General features: G+C 39.9%; 1 protein-coding gene across 1 annotated transcript in view; it reads left to right on the top strand.

The window, feature by feature from the left end:
- The window catches only part of foxj3 (forkhead box J3), a 77720-nt gene that overhangs the window by 18759 nt on the left and 43948 nt on the right, over window positions 1-15013 (top strand). The gene's annotated exons all lie outside the window — the stretch shown is intronic.

The raw sequence follows: 15013 nt of genomic DNA, 5'->3' as shown, positions 1-15013 counted from the left end.
TATAAGTCATTTTAAAATCCAACACCTCATAAATCATTTGTTCCTGTATGTTGCAAAAACAGTAACTATTTGGTTCACACTCCAACTTAAGTAGGTTTTAGCTGTTGGTTACGTTATTATTTGGACCGCCATGTGTGCTGAGCTAAACTAGTCTCTCTCGGGTGGGGGAGGTGTCTCGTAGAAACAGCTGTTCCTGGCTTGTTGTGTGCTTTCTCCCAAGAGTAAAGCCAAATGACACTACATGACTTTCAGAGTCAGAGGATTGCTGAGCATTCCACACTACCCTGCGTGTTGTCATGTGATCGGGAGCTTTTGCAGTCCCTGTGAGTTCACACTGGGTGAGTGAGTGTCTGGCGACGAGGGGGTCGCACACTACGCAATCTTTCCCCAGGAGGAACCGCCGAATGATACGTCTCTCGACGGAAACATGCGCGGTCATAGGAACACATGTGATAAGTGACATGGAATGATGTGACATCAGGCTTGATTTAGCTTGGTCACTGCGGCCGTACTTTTTGTGTTTTTTGTTATTTCACATACTGCCTTTCTTCTCCCCCCTTCTCTCTTCTGATTGGCTGGGGTGGCTGGAGTCATCACAGACTCTGATCCAATTTCCAGCATGTTTGAATTGAGATTGAGGATGTGATGTGTCGAGCAGGCTCCCGCGCGTCTCTGCGAGCCATTGCTTTGACTATTTTAGTCACTATATGACTATATTTTACACCTGGACTGCTGACTGGAGTGCACATGGTGATTAGAGGTGATAAGCTGCATTGTGCTTAATCTTTTGGCGTGTGGATTTAAGGCAAAATCTTTTATTGTGAACTCGGCTTAAGAAACTGGTTTGTTGTGTCTGTCTGCATAGAAGAAGCAAAGATGTCTGCTCATCTTTGCTTCTCCAGGGAACTTGCATAAGTCATGCGCAATCAGAGCAATGTGAATTATCCACCCATTATATGTAGAACATACTAATGTGAAATATAGAGACAAACTTTGAGCGATCTTTGACGTCTACATTTATTGGCACTACGTTTTCTTGCTAACACCAATCTAAATCTGCTCAGACCTCCCGTAACGTTATCATACATGGAACACAACACCTTTTGTAGTAAGATGCAACCTGCTTGGCATTTAGCAGCATGTGTTCCTTACACTAATTAAATGCTTAAATCCAGGGCTTTCCACGACTTAATAAGGTCACATGTCTGATGCGACAAACGTGCCTATAGCGCTAGTTATTGCTTTAGCGTGAGTTCAAGTTTTTTCCAAATGACTTACGTCTACATCCTTATGATGCATGCTACATGCTACATGCACATAATATAGTTTACACACCTTGGTTTTCTTGTGGTCAAACCCCAAAACGTTGTTGACAAAACTCACAACAACACCAAGTATTTCCACACAGGTGATTTTCAGAAGTGGAAGAGGGGTCGACATGTCGCACATATCAGCAGTTGTCGTGGTTAATAATACTTGGTAGGACCTTTGGGTTAGCGGGAGGAGTTAACATGCAGTCGTGCTACAATGGCTACAACCACAACACTGTTTTTTGCAAGACATCACACTGGGGGCTGTTAAATCCTCGATTCCACCTTTGCCTTCGAAGATTGTGACGTAATTTCAATAGATTTTCGATGTACAATTGAGACACCCCTACTATATATCCTGGAAGAGCTTGTCTGAGGTCATTGCTTCCAAACCAACCAGTTATTAAATACATGAGGTTTATGTATCTTTTTTTCCCCCTATAGCACTGTGAGTGGTTGTGTTCACATAAAAGATTGTTTGCATTAGATTTAAGGAGCTTTAAGTACATTGTTTTTCAGTCTAACTAAAATAAAGATCAGATAACAATTTCATTAAATCATTAATGCAGGAAAATAGGGTTCACTGACTTGCCATTGCCTCAGCTCTTGAACTGCCCACTGTCCACAACATAAAATCTAAGATAAGGTTGCATGCACACCACTCCCCTCTCATAAATCAATGTGGCGGTGCTAAAATAGCACTAGTCCTTTTGATCACGTTTTAGTTTCTTGCTGAATAAAAAAAAACATTATTTATCTAGTTTTAGGTTTTGTTCACAGGTACACGAGGCTAGATCATACATTATGCATTTTAGAACACACACCAATAGGTGTTTTATGGATATATAACAAAAACATTCATATTTTAACCCTTTTCTTCCACCGTTTAAACCTAAAACAATCATTTTAATATTGAAGATCTTTCTTGTTATACTTGTAGGACCTGTGGGGACACATTTTTTGGATAACTACCTGTCCACTACTGCTATGAGCTTTTGAGATAATTCGTTATGGGTTTCTCTATGGCTGATGCCAATTTTTAGAAATCAGGAATTTGCCAATAAATGATTCAGGTTCCATTTTTTCTCACATGGCCAATGTCTAGTGCAGCAAGACTCAGGGCAGATTATATCTTGAGATGAAAAACGTTAAACTCGGTGGATTTTCACTGACTGTCTGGTTTCTTGCCTTAATTAAAGAACTACTACTGTGTTGTTAAGTAAAGATTATGCAGTAACAACACGCTCATTCACTTGCACACACACACAAATGACGATGCTTGATAAGGTTAGTGATTCATTCTTAGCAGCACTGAAATAGACTTCAGCCAATTAATTGGCAGCCTTTGTAAAATATACAGTACCGTGCAAAAGTCTGAGAGCACCACCGGCTTTGTGTGGGGTGACGTATGCCGTGAAGTAGAACCCAGAACAGGAGTTGCATAGTTTCCAATATAGATGATGCAGATCTGCTCAGGCTTTGACAGGGGTGACATTCACCCTGTTTATTTTCTGACATTAACTGTGTCGCTTCAGAAACTGCATTCATGTTCCCTGTACTTTCTGCATGTGTTACAATAGTCATTTAGAATGAATTATACAGTGTATGGTTAACAAATCTGTACACCACTGAAAAAAACTGACCTCAGTGGTGGCCATGAGTTGTGGCACATAACATGACACATTTTTCATGACCTTTAACTTGTCTGCTGGTGCAAGTGAATTTCTTCTTCACTTGTCCTGTGAAATAAATCCATTTAATGTCAAACCCTGTTTGGTTTGGCAGTTTGCATTCAGGGGTCACAAACCCTATTGCTTGCTTTGTGGCCTCTCCAGGCAGCCTGATTGTATTGATCTATAGCCAACTCCCAAATCTTCCACTACCCGATCTGTATGTCTACAACAGCTGGACACTTTTTCTCTCCTCAGACATCCTCCCCTTTTGTTTTGAACTGACTAATAAAACAAAGGTGTCTCTGTTGCCTTTTTAAGGTTCAGTGGGTCTAAAGGAACTCGGGGGTTTGCTTTGCTGACAACTCTCTCTCCCTTCAGTGTTTAACTGCCCCACAGCCACAGTTGCACTCTCGATTGATTGGCAGAATAATTATGGACTTGATTTGCTCAACCACAGGCAAAGTGGGATTTGGAGAGTAGAGGAGCAGAAGGGAGCATGTATACAATCTTTCTTTTTTGAAGAGTGCAGCAGAGGTCTACGTGCCTGCATATTTAAAACCAACCTTAAGACATAACACCCCGCTAATAACAATGGCATATAGATCACACTGGAATACGCACATTTTGCACATTCTATGCACATTCTGTTACTCGTATGGTGGCCCCAGTTGGTGCCCTGCTCTGCTGTGGGCTGCGTTAAGCTGAACAATGTGCTCAGTCGTGTGAGTGGTGAAGTGATAATTGACACATCCTAAAAATGCAAGTAAGGACGGGGTTATTAATGCTTTCTTCCAGGGGGTGGTTTCAGCGGAACCATTAAGCCCTTAATTGAGAAGGAAGACTGACATTAAAGCTGTTGCCTTGGCATTGCCGTTACCTACTTGCTGTTTAATGAAGATGAGGCTTTGGGATGTTTGCTGCGAGATTACAGAACTCATGTGCAATCACAATACCCAGGCGCTCGGCTATTTTAGTTTGAGAGATCTTAAAAATAACCCCTTAAGTCCTCTGCCTCCAGGGCTGGAAAATGTGAGGTGTCGTCAGTCTTTAACTGAAGGGCAGGTGAGCAGAGTTCCCGCCTCTCCCTGTTTATCCCTCTTGCAATTGCTAAGAAAACAAGGGCTTCTCCCACGCTGGCTATGAAGCTGTTGATATGGAAGGTATGACCTGGGTTTCGGTCGAGAGTAAAGATGCCAAACGCTTGTTACCAGGTTACATCACTGTTGTTGTTGTGAGTGCATGTGCCAGATCTGTGCATAACAGAGGGAGCAAGCTTAGTGATTCTTCCCCTCCCTTTTGCCAAGTACCATCGTACTACAGTACAGGAAGATTCAAAATAAGATCCGTCTCTGTCTGTCCTTCCCTCTCTTTCCCTCCCTCTCTCTGCCTCTCACCACGCACCAAAGTCTGTGCAGTATTTAAAGACTAATTGTGGTAAATGTATATATTGTGATCTCTTTGAACTCCAGTAGCATTGTTTTTTTAATGCAGCAGTAAAAATGCATTTTACAGTGCAGACGTAGCATGTACGGGCCGTATGGACATCACAGGTCTTGGCGCACGTGTCTGTGTTGCTGAGCAGACACATGCTGTCAACAGTGTTAACCGTGACAGATGCACAACTGCAGTAAAAGGGGATTAATTGCGGAAATTGTAGATAAGTGCAGGAGAGCACTGGCCTGGTACCTATCAACAGACTCGCGTCTGCAAATGGGAATGAGAATGTGAGCGGAATATCCCACTCTTAAGTTGGGGAGAAAATTATGAGAGAAATGCACTGGAATTTGATCTAAGAAGGCAACTAGGTGTATTATTAAAAACTGGAATAGATAGTTCTCATGGACTTTATTACTTCATTTTTATCCTGATATGACTTTGCAAATTTCCGGTCCCTATTGCCTGTAGATGCATGAGTTTGCCTTGATTAATTGTCGACGCTACACTCCAGTTGTTCTCACCCAAGTGTGAGACAGTGTGTTGTCGTCCTTGTCACTTAAATGGGGAAAATACATTGCTCTAACAGGTGAAGCACATGTAATGTGGTGTTCACGAAGCCAAATTAAATCAGTTCCTTACTGACCGGTGATACTGCCGTTGCTGTCGGGAGGTTAAAGGTAGTGGGAGTCTCTAGGTACATCATGATTTGACCACAGTTCAGAGGCTAGGGCTGCACAAACTATGGAAAATTGAACTAATTTTTCAGATTTGTATTTGTTTATTCCAACAATCCTGATAGTAAGGAAGATAATGTGGACATTTCAATGAAATCATGCTGTTGGTTCTGCTTTCTTTTTTTCCTCAGTGTCTGCATAGGCTGCTCACTGACTTGGTCTATGTTAGAAGTGAATCCAAAAATGGAGAGGCAGCAGTAACACTCTTGACTTGGATATTTGTTTATATATTACAAGTCATATCATCATCGCAATATTCAGCATCGTTATTGCATATTTTCCTAATATCGTGCATGCCTATTTTGAGGGATAGAATTTTCATTTCATAATAAAATGCCTTGCAATGCAAGTTTGTTGCATTATAGTGTATTCATTTTTTGAAAAACAGCATATTGAAAGATCCAGATGTAACTGATTCCGTTGTATTTTAGTAATACGAATGGAAGAAATGCGTCAACTGGAACACCGTATTTCTAAAGAAAAGGGGAAAGAAACAAAAGTGTGCCCCTGACAGCAGTGTTCCCCACAGTGAGAGCAGCGGTGCACACACACACACACACATGCACGCAGTTTGAACCCAGCAACAGAGCCTTAGTGACAGGTACACACGGGCCCTGCACCATGAGGGGTCTCAAAAGTCTTTCCCTTTTGGAAGAGCATTCATAAATGTAAACAATATTTACCATTCTGCTCGTTCTGTCTTGTATTTTCGGGTACTCCCATTCATTTGTATTTAACCCAAGACTATTTCATGGCAGCAACGGTTGAGAGTTTTTTTTTTGTCTAATTTATGATTATTGATTTTTTTGGCACTGAAACCTAATCATTCAAGAGAGAATTACAATGCCTTTAAAAAAACTCTGAACTCTTGAGCAGTGGAAATTATCACTCGGTTGACTAAAAGGAAGCACTGTGTGTATTGATAAGCCTTTTTGTTGTGTTCAGTGATTAGCAATCATAGCCTCACTGACAAATGCTCCTTTGTTGGGCTGAGCCAGACGTGTGTAAATTGCCCGTCATGGCCAGGGTCGTATAGATCCCTGTCTTACATGCCACGTTGACTCATTCACTCCAATAACTAACATGGATTTCTTAGTCCACATTTCCCTTTGACGCTGAAGGCTTTACTTCTCATTTGGTCCATGCTTTCACTCTTGTGTTTTCCGCTCTGATCGACACTCCAAAGGTGAATGAATGTACATTAGTTTAGTCAAAGTATAAATTGAATTTAGTTTATCTGCTTATCTACATTTTTAAGCAGAGTGTTCCGTGTGAGCTGTCTGTTTCACTTGAACTTTTCTAGTATTTCCTGTGGAGTGTCTTGCCTTATTTTTAGACACTGCTCCCTACTGGGAATGCACTGCAACCCAATTTCTGTTCATATGTTTTTGTATTAAAACAGTCGGTGCTGTTGACTTGATTGACTTTTCTTTTCTTTTTCTCAAACGGTAAAGCCAGCTTCATTCATCTTTTTGGTTTGCCGACTTCCCTCATGTCTGCCTCCTTCACTTCTGCTTAAATCAGTACTTCCCTTTATTTTGCACAAAGTCTTGTCTGTGAGTTTCATTCATTGGAGTTACAAATGATGATTGAAATGCGCTTATCATAGGATATTGTGCAATATGATTTTCTCACATTTTGAAACCACCCGTTGGGAATTGTTGCTCAGCTGTTATAATATAATTAATGATTTGTTGTTTTGTCTGTAAAAGAATTATTAATACACTGCCAAATAACATCCAATATTTTTGGTGCATTTGTTGCATTTCTAGTTGTTTTTTAGGTATTGATGGTTATGGTTTAATTTGATTTATGAATGACTTAAAGCTGGTGTTCTGGCGATTTTTGCAGTGGTTGCACCGGTGCACATTGTTGGCATTGTAGTTTGCAGCGCTAGTTAAGTCAGTTAAGCAAGTTGGGTCCATCCCACGCTACCCCAGTTACATGACAAAAATAAACACACACATTAAAAGCAGCATATCAGCGCAATTACCTACAAAAACAGAGTGCACGGGTTAAATTAAATATACAACAAATGCTGGAGTGCATTAATGCGCGGTTTTAGGTGGTTTTATGTAAATCATGGTTGTTTTCTAGTGGGTATACGGTTTATATCTGAGTATCATGTAAACTGCATGACTGCCAGAAGCGCATTTCTTAGCAACTCATGTGTCTTGTTCACCACTGTTCACCACACTCATGGCTGTTGCACACAGGGAGCAGTGAACAGAAATATCTGGATTAGAGCCAATCGGACGTGAAGACCAGCCCCCTTCTCTGTCTTTGATTGGTTTTGTCCATGACGTCATACCTGTGTGTGTGTGTGTATGTGTGTGTATGTGTGTGTATGTGTGTGTATGTGTGTGTGAGAGTTCAGGCAAGTGATCGTAAAACACAAGGGTTCGCAGATAGACGTAAGGGGAAGATAAAAGTCCAAGGCGTAGACATGAAATATTCGGTGCACTAGTGTGACTCAAAGAACCCTACTTAATCATGAATGGACAACAATAGTCACATGACATGCATATGGAAGACTTATGAATATGAATTGCAAAATGTAAAGCTTATCCTATCTTAAAATACCATACATATCATGGCAGGGGGATGGAATACCATGCCATTGAACCATTGAAATGTTCACATTACTTCCCGTGTGGAAACATTTGCAATATAATTTCAGAATCCTTACACTCCTTCTAAAATATAACGTGAACCTACTATAAAGTCTTCTTGGATGGAAACTTACAATTATATTAATCTAAGCTAAAAGACTGCAAAGGAAAGCACTGATGTGTAATGAAATATATGTTACTTATCCTGCGTATACTGTAAAATCCACTGTTATTTTGTTTATCACCCAGTGAATGTAAAATGTCGCTCTTGCACAAAAATCAGTATTTTCAGATTTGGTTACATTCTGCAACCGGATCCTCAAGTCTACAAGAAATGAAAAGGCTTCAGAGCACTGTCTATGCACTTTCCCAAAGTTTCATTGGTTACTACCACACAATGGGTTATCCACTGTAAATCAATATATCCAGTTAAATAAATAAATTGTGGGAACAGTGTGCTACCCATCGGGTTCTTTTTTGCGTTAGCAAGTTGAAAAACCGGTAATTTCCATTCTTAACTGTGGGGGAAAGTAAGTGATATGATATATTTAACAATAGTGTAGCTTTTACAGGGAAGTGGATATGGGAATAATTGTAACGCTATTGTTCCCACCCAGGGCTGGGTGATGTGGAAAAAAACATTTTCTGTCTTTTCACGATATGCTTTTTTTTTTTTTATATCATTCGATACCGATATATATCAAAGTATAAATCACATTGATATTTCTTCTTCTTACTCTGAAGTGAATTGTAATGATAGGAAAAGGTTATTTTGGCTTAAATATGATTTTATTTATATATTTGTGCAAGTTGAACACAACAACTGTAACGCATTCTGCAAACGAATCTAGATAAATTAAACCTGTATATGTGAACTAAAAGCTTCAAGTTTTACAGGAGAACAAAGTAAATTATTTTTCTTACACTGGGTGCATCAACCTAACATAAAGTGGCTGCAGGTATTCCAGCCACATGAATGGTTCAAAACATGGATGAAAGAGTTTCTACTCAGTTTGTATCTTGATTTTATATAGAGGAAAAATCTAATTGTCGCCCAGCCCTATTCCCAGCTAAAAAAAGGAAACAGACTCATCAAGTAAATCACTGAACACTGTAAATGCTACATTAACTTGTATATTTACAGTTTGTCATCAAGTTATTGTATAAGGTTCTTGAATGTATTTTTAGATTTAGATTAGATTCAAGGTGTTACAAGGTGCTGATTCTATTAAAATGTTTATTTTTATTTTTATTAAAATTTCATTTAAAACAGGCTGCATCTGAAATCGTTAAGTTCTTTTCCCAAACCCCCCTGTCTTCTCTGATTTTGAGTTGGGATTTAGAAACTCATGGTAAAGAATATTGTCCAAAATCATCTCATGGCAAATTGGATTATGGCTAATCTAAATGGCTACAATCTAAAATTGGGTGGAAATCTTTAAAAGAGATTATAGGTCAAACATTACACATTTTTTTACACCGTTTATTCTTCTATTGTTTATCACATATACACACAAAGGATGTAATTGTGTTTCTTTCTCTTGCTGTGGCACATGGGCACCAAATTGAGGGGCAAATTGTCAAGATTATTGAGGTAGTATCTCAGGATAATGTCAGTGTGGCTGTCTGCCAGGTCTTCTGGGTGTGTGAGAGGCACAGTCTACTTTGCAAAACGTCTTCCTTTTTTATTAAGGCACACGTATTATCAAAAACCACACATAGTTCACAGAAACTGAATCATTATTTTTTTTCAACAAGGCTTTTATTGTGAAATATTTGCAGGACCTGCTGATGCACAGATTCACACCGGAGAATCCTGGCAGACCCTTTTGTTTGACATGGCAGCACATCCACAGCAGACATGCTCCCTTGTGTGAACAACAGAGGTTCCCAAGACACATGAGGCTTAGTGGAGGAGAGGTCATGCACTGCACGTGCATCCATTATGGCTCAGGCATTATTTAATAGAGATATTATAGAATGATCTCAGAGGGTCATTTACACAACACATGCTAAGAATATCCCAGTGGTGAATCAGTTCTGTGGGAAAAAATGGTTCAAATTCCTCCTGAAAACTGTGCAGGTGTGCTCTGTAGATACCCAAGTGTTACTTGTGTCAAAGGAGGTTAAGTCAGTTATTAAGTCCAAGGGTTCGCATCATTTTTCCATCAGCACTCTGAATGCGCGATGGGTGTGTTCAGTGAACACACAAAAGATTATAATTGTGTCGTATTAGCTAAAGCACATTGTGGTTCTCGAAGATCAGCAACTGTTTTATAAACAATTAATGCAGAGAAACGGGTGATTCCACAGAGTTAAGACCTATGGAGAGCAACATAAGAGGAATTTTGTGCTTATGTGCTTGTCATTATATTGAATAGTTAGTCAGTTAAGTGCCAATCATAGTAGCAGTATCGTGCCTGTACTGTAATTGCTTGCCAAGTACATACATTAGTTTTGAAAAAGTGGATAATGGGAACAGCGCTGAACGTATGACGCAGTTGCTGTCTTGCACATCAGTATGTACTTGCCTAACACGATGATGTTGACGTAATCTGCTGTTACTCAGCTTGTTGCCTCATAGAGGATTGTTGAATAAAAGAGGGCTTGGCACATGTTTAATAAGTATGCTGTCAGTTTGATTGAGCCACTTCAGACTTAGCAGCTGAGACACAGAATACAATTAGTGAGTTGCTGTCAGTGCTCTTTCGGCAGCAGGAACGCTGATAAGTCCTGTCAAGAACTAGGTGAATTAAGATGCTTCAAAAATGCTTTAAATTTCTCATTCAGAACTAAATCTGCCATTAATCCCTTGAGGATAAATACATTTTGAGTGTTGAATAGAGAATACATTTGTCCATCCACTTCTTCCTCTCAGCCAGTGAATGTAGTCTCAGTGATGAGGGCTGTTACGTCCCCTTTTTTTTTTTTAAGTGGTGACTGTGATTTTTTTTAGAGCCAGAACAAAGTGGCTCTGTGTGTGTGACTTTGGGCTCTTAATCAGGACACCCAAACTCTTGCGCTGGATTCATGCGTAAGTGTTAAGTCGACGCTTGATGGATTGTACGTGCTCTCGGTAGCTATCAGAAGCTAGTAATGCGCTGTCTGTCAAGGCTAACTGTGTCGCAATGTTGCTAAATGTGATTGCGATGTGACATAGCATAATGGGGGGAACAACCTTGTCAGTTTGAGCCGTGTAATGTTTGAGCTAAACACATTAGTGTGATTTGATTGGCTACTTTCTTTGTCAGTATATTTGCATAACATGTTTCAATTGGCTGACGCTTGAACATATCCAAACTTCTGCTGCAAAGCGAAGCATTGGACCCACACCAGAGTTTGACAGCAGTTGGTGCCGCTCCATTCAAAGTGTTTCAAGTTGACACCTCTATTGCATTTGTGTGAGTCCAGCATTTAGACTGTAGATACAGGAAATGTTTGTATCTGCTCTACCAGACCTGATCGCAGCATGCTTGTGCCCCCAACAGTCTCCCCTGCTGCTTCATTTCCCTTGGCTTTTCTTCTCATCTTTCCCGCCTCCTCAGTACTCCTCTGCCTACCCCCAGACCCGGTGGTGAACATACTTTGACAGTCCTCCTTGATGCGGCAGCAGGCTGGGGCTTGTCCCTGCTCTGACTGTCCCACAGCCTGGCAGGCTAATGAAGGCAGTAGGAGTGCTGACGTACTTCCCTGCTGTGTTGTTCTTCATCACGCCCGCCACAGCCCAAGGTTCTCTAATCAAGACACTGACTTAGTGCCACAGATTATGTAGCAGCTGGATCATTAGCATGGAAGGTCAAATGGCATGTGTCTCCGTGTAACAGGCGGAGGGCCTTTCATCAACCCATGCCTCTTGTCAGCTCACCCGCAGCGGCCACCATGAGGCTCTGCCTGCTTCCTCCTCCCTGCCTCCCCCACTATTACTGGGCATTTGGTGTCAGTCAAAACATTCACCTTCAGACCCCCAAGAGTTAACTAATACACATAAAGCACTGAGTTGCCAGTTTATTAGGAACACTTTGCTTAATATAGTTCTGTGTAGTACAGCAGACTACAAGGAATGGCCATGCATTAATAATGCACATTTTAAATCAATAACAAAGCGATATTGAACTGAAGCTCGACTTCAAGTCAAATCTCAATATCTGGCAGAACAATCGCCATACCATAGTTTCCCCAAATCGTTCAGCTCTATTTCATTTCATTAGCATACTTGTAAGAGATCACACTTCTCAAACATCTCATACGGCTACTATCTGTTGCTATGAACAATCTTTACAAAATATCTTGTGTTTAGGGCATTTGACTGGTTAATATAGATATTCAAGTGTGTAATGATATGTTGATGTTTTTTATTATTATTTATTTAATTCTCAATTAAATATTTATAGACGAGAATTACTCCCATTAGCTGCTGGTGAGTCACCGTCATTTTAGTCACAGGGTGGAGATGCCCTTTGTTGGACTTGTTTGTGCTTTAAGGGATGAGAACCGTCCTCCACCACTTCTGACTCACCTGTTGACAGTCAGTCAGGAAGGCTGCTCATCTGTCAGTTTGCTCATAACTGTAGATGTTTGGAGAGTTACTTTAAATCCTTTGGTGTTTTCATCAAGGCCTCCAGCTATGTGAATACACACAACAGTGCAACTGTTAATATTGAAAGAATAAATACAACCTCTGATAGGCAAATAACCAGTTCTTTTCAAAATAGACTCATTAAAGAAACTTGTTAAACATCTTATGACTGTCAAAATGCTTGAAATGTACTCGATTTTAGTCCATTTCAATTGACTAAGATTTGCAGTGGGTATAACGTTTTGAAAAACATTCATTAAAAACTTTGCAAAGCTTATTTGTATGCCCATCTTCATGTGTAGTATGTTTTGTATCACCATTTTGAATGATGTATAAGTATACTGCTTTCATTTTTAGCTCTGTCTGCAACACTAGTAGAGCTTCAGGCGTCACATGGCTCGGTTTCTATGAACTAGCTTATGGCAAATCATGGACTCAGACAAGATTCAACCATGAAATCCGTTGCTTGTCGTTTCCCAACACTGCACATTTCATAGCAGTGATTCACCTTTGTCATCTCGCTGGTTCCATCTTCACTTTGATGATGAAAACAGCGGTCGAAGAGAGGAGTTGTCTGATATATTGCCGTGTTGTCTCGTACCATGGTTGTCAAGCTGTGGTACATGTGCCACCAATGGTACGAGAGCTTCCTCTGGTGGTACCAGGGTATGTGATTCGAGTGGAGCTGAGGAATTTTGACCAGAGGGTGTAGAAATGTTTTGGTTAATTAAATAATAATAATTGGAGTCACCTTATCTCCTGCTCTATCTTAATTTCGCTATACCAGTGAAGTGTATGTGAGGAAGAGGATGATGATGATGATGAGAAAGCATATTATATTATTGGGTATAAATCTGCCTCTATTTACACCACTGTATTTTAACGTGTTACTTTGAGAACTCAATATATTCTCAGGTGGTATATAAAGTTTGAGAACCACTGGTCTAGTGTCTATAGACGTCTAATCAAGAGAACAGCGTCGTTCCCTGCCAAAGGGGGCGTTACCTTGGTTGTGTGATGTCAGCTACAGGAGCTCTATTGGCTATGTGGTTATCATACAGTGCTGTGCAAAAGTCTTATACAACATTATTAAGTTATTTCAAATTCACTTTATTGAAACACATCTGTAAAATATGGGAGACATGCATGCAGTTTTAAAATAAATACTTTTTCTGGGGAAACAAAAGTTTCTACAGGTTAATGTGTTAAGGATGTATTGTGACCTTGAAAAATAACACAAGTCTGGCTCTTTTAAAACTATAATTAATGTTAATGGTACAACCTGTATTTCTCTTACTGCTTCACGTTGACAAATTTCTGTTATGTCAGGTTTATTCAAGACACGCTTGAGCATTACATACACATGTTATATGAGTTTCACTCCAGACCAGACATTCAGTCACATCATTCCAATCCAAATGCCAATGATCACAGAATTTGACAGACACTAAAACAACAAAGCAGTTGCTTTCAAAACACGACACATCAAGTCAAATACATGTAAATGCGTTCGTATTTCCAGCAGAAGAAACTTTGCTGCATATTATACAACCCAATGCTGATTAAAGAGGAATATTCTGGACCACTTCTTCACCCCATTAATGATCTCTGAATTTGGTTTTTCCTTCCCCCCGAATTCTGTCTCCAAGCATGTGTGAAAATGCCTTCATCATTTGCCTCTGCATGTCCGCTGTGATAGTGGATAAGGAATTGACTGCTGGGCATTGCCAACCCCTACTGTGAGACATCTTTTAAAAGGACAACCGAAAACAGTTTTTGACCAACTGAGACCAGTTCAGTTTGCCCAGTTGAGGAATTTCTTACTTTTTTCATTTCTTCTCATAAATACAGCAGAGGCCAAAATATTGTATTAACTATTTCCTGGCACTATTTTGTAAAACTTATTTTTAAGTCTCTGCTTACTCATTTTAAAAATATTCTGCCTGAACTATGTTTAAATGGCTTCTTTTTTTTTTTCTTTTTTTTTACCATTTGATCAAAATATAATGAAATATAAATGTATAATTTGAAATGTAATCAAATGTATTATTAGCATGGAGAGAACACCACAGAATGAAAGTAATGATATTTTGATAAATATCATTTAATGATTCATGATTGATTCATTTAAAAATGTAATTTCATTCATTGTCTACTTTATCCACTTTACCCTCCACATGAGGGTCATGGGTCGTTGGAGCCAGTCCCAGCTGACAAATGGCGAAAGGCGGGGTACACCCTGGACAGGTCGCCAGTCCATCACAGGGCCAATGTACAGAGACAAACAACCATTTACTCTCATATTCACACCGACGGGCAATTTAGAGAGTGTCAAATTAACCTCTGTATGTTTTTGTACTGTGGGAGGAAATTGGAGTACCCGGAGAAAACCCACGCGCACACGGGGAGAACATGCAAACTCCACACTGAAAGGCCCTCATTCAGCACAGGTCACGGAACTGGCGCCTTTTTTGCTGTAAGGCACATTTAAAAAAACGACCTTGGAAAAAATTGTGCGAGTAATATTAATCAATACAATTTCTGAAAAGAACACACAGCTGCTTTTTTAAAAAAGATTAGGGTTTGTCCTCCTGGCTGCTGTCAAGAATTTGTGTATTTTCAGCCCTCTAAAGCTCTCTCACACACACACACACACACACACACTCACACT

Source organism: Solea senegalensis, linkage group LG4 (genome assembly GCF_019176455.1).
Source record: "Solea senegalensis isolate Sse05_10M linkage group LG4, IFAPA_SoseM_1, whole genome shotgun sequence".
NCBI classification, from domain to species: domain Eukaryota; kingdom Metazoa; phylum Chordata; class Actinopteri; order Pleuronectiformes; family Soleidae; genus Solea; species Solea senegalensis.
This window is presented reverse-complemented; position numbering and strand designations above follow the sequence as displayed.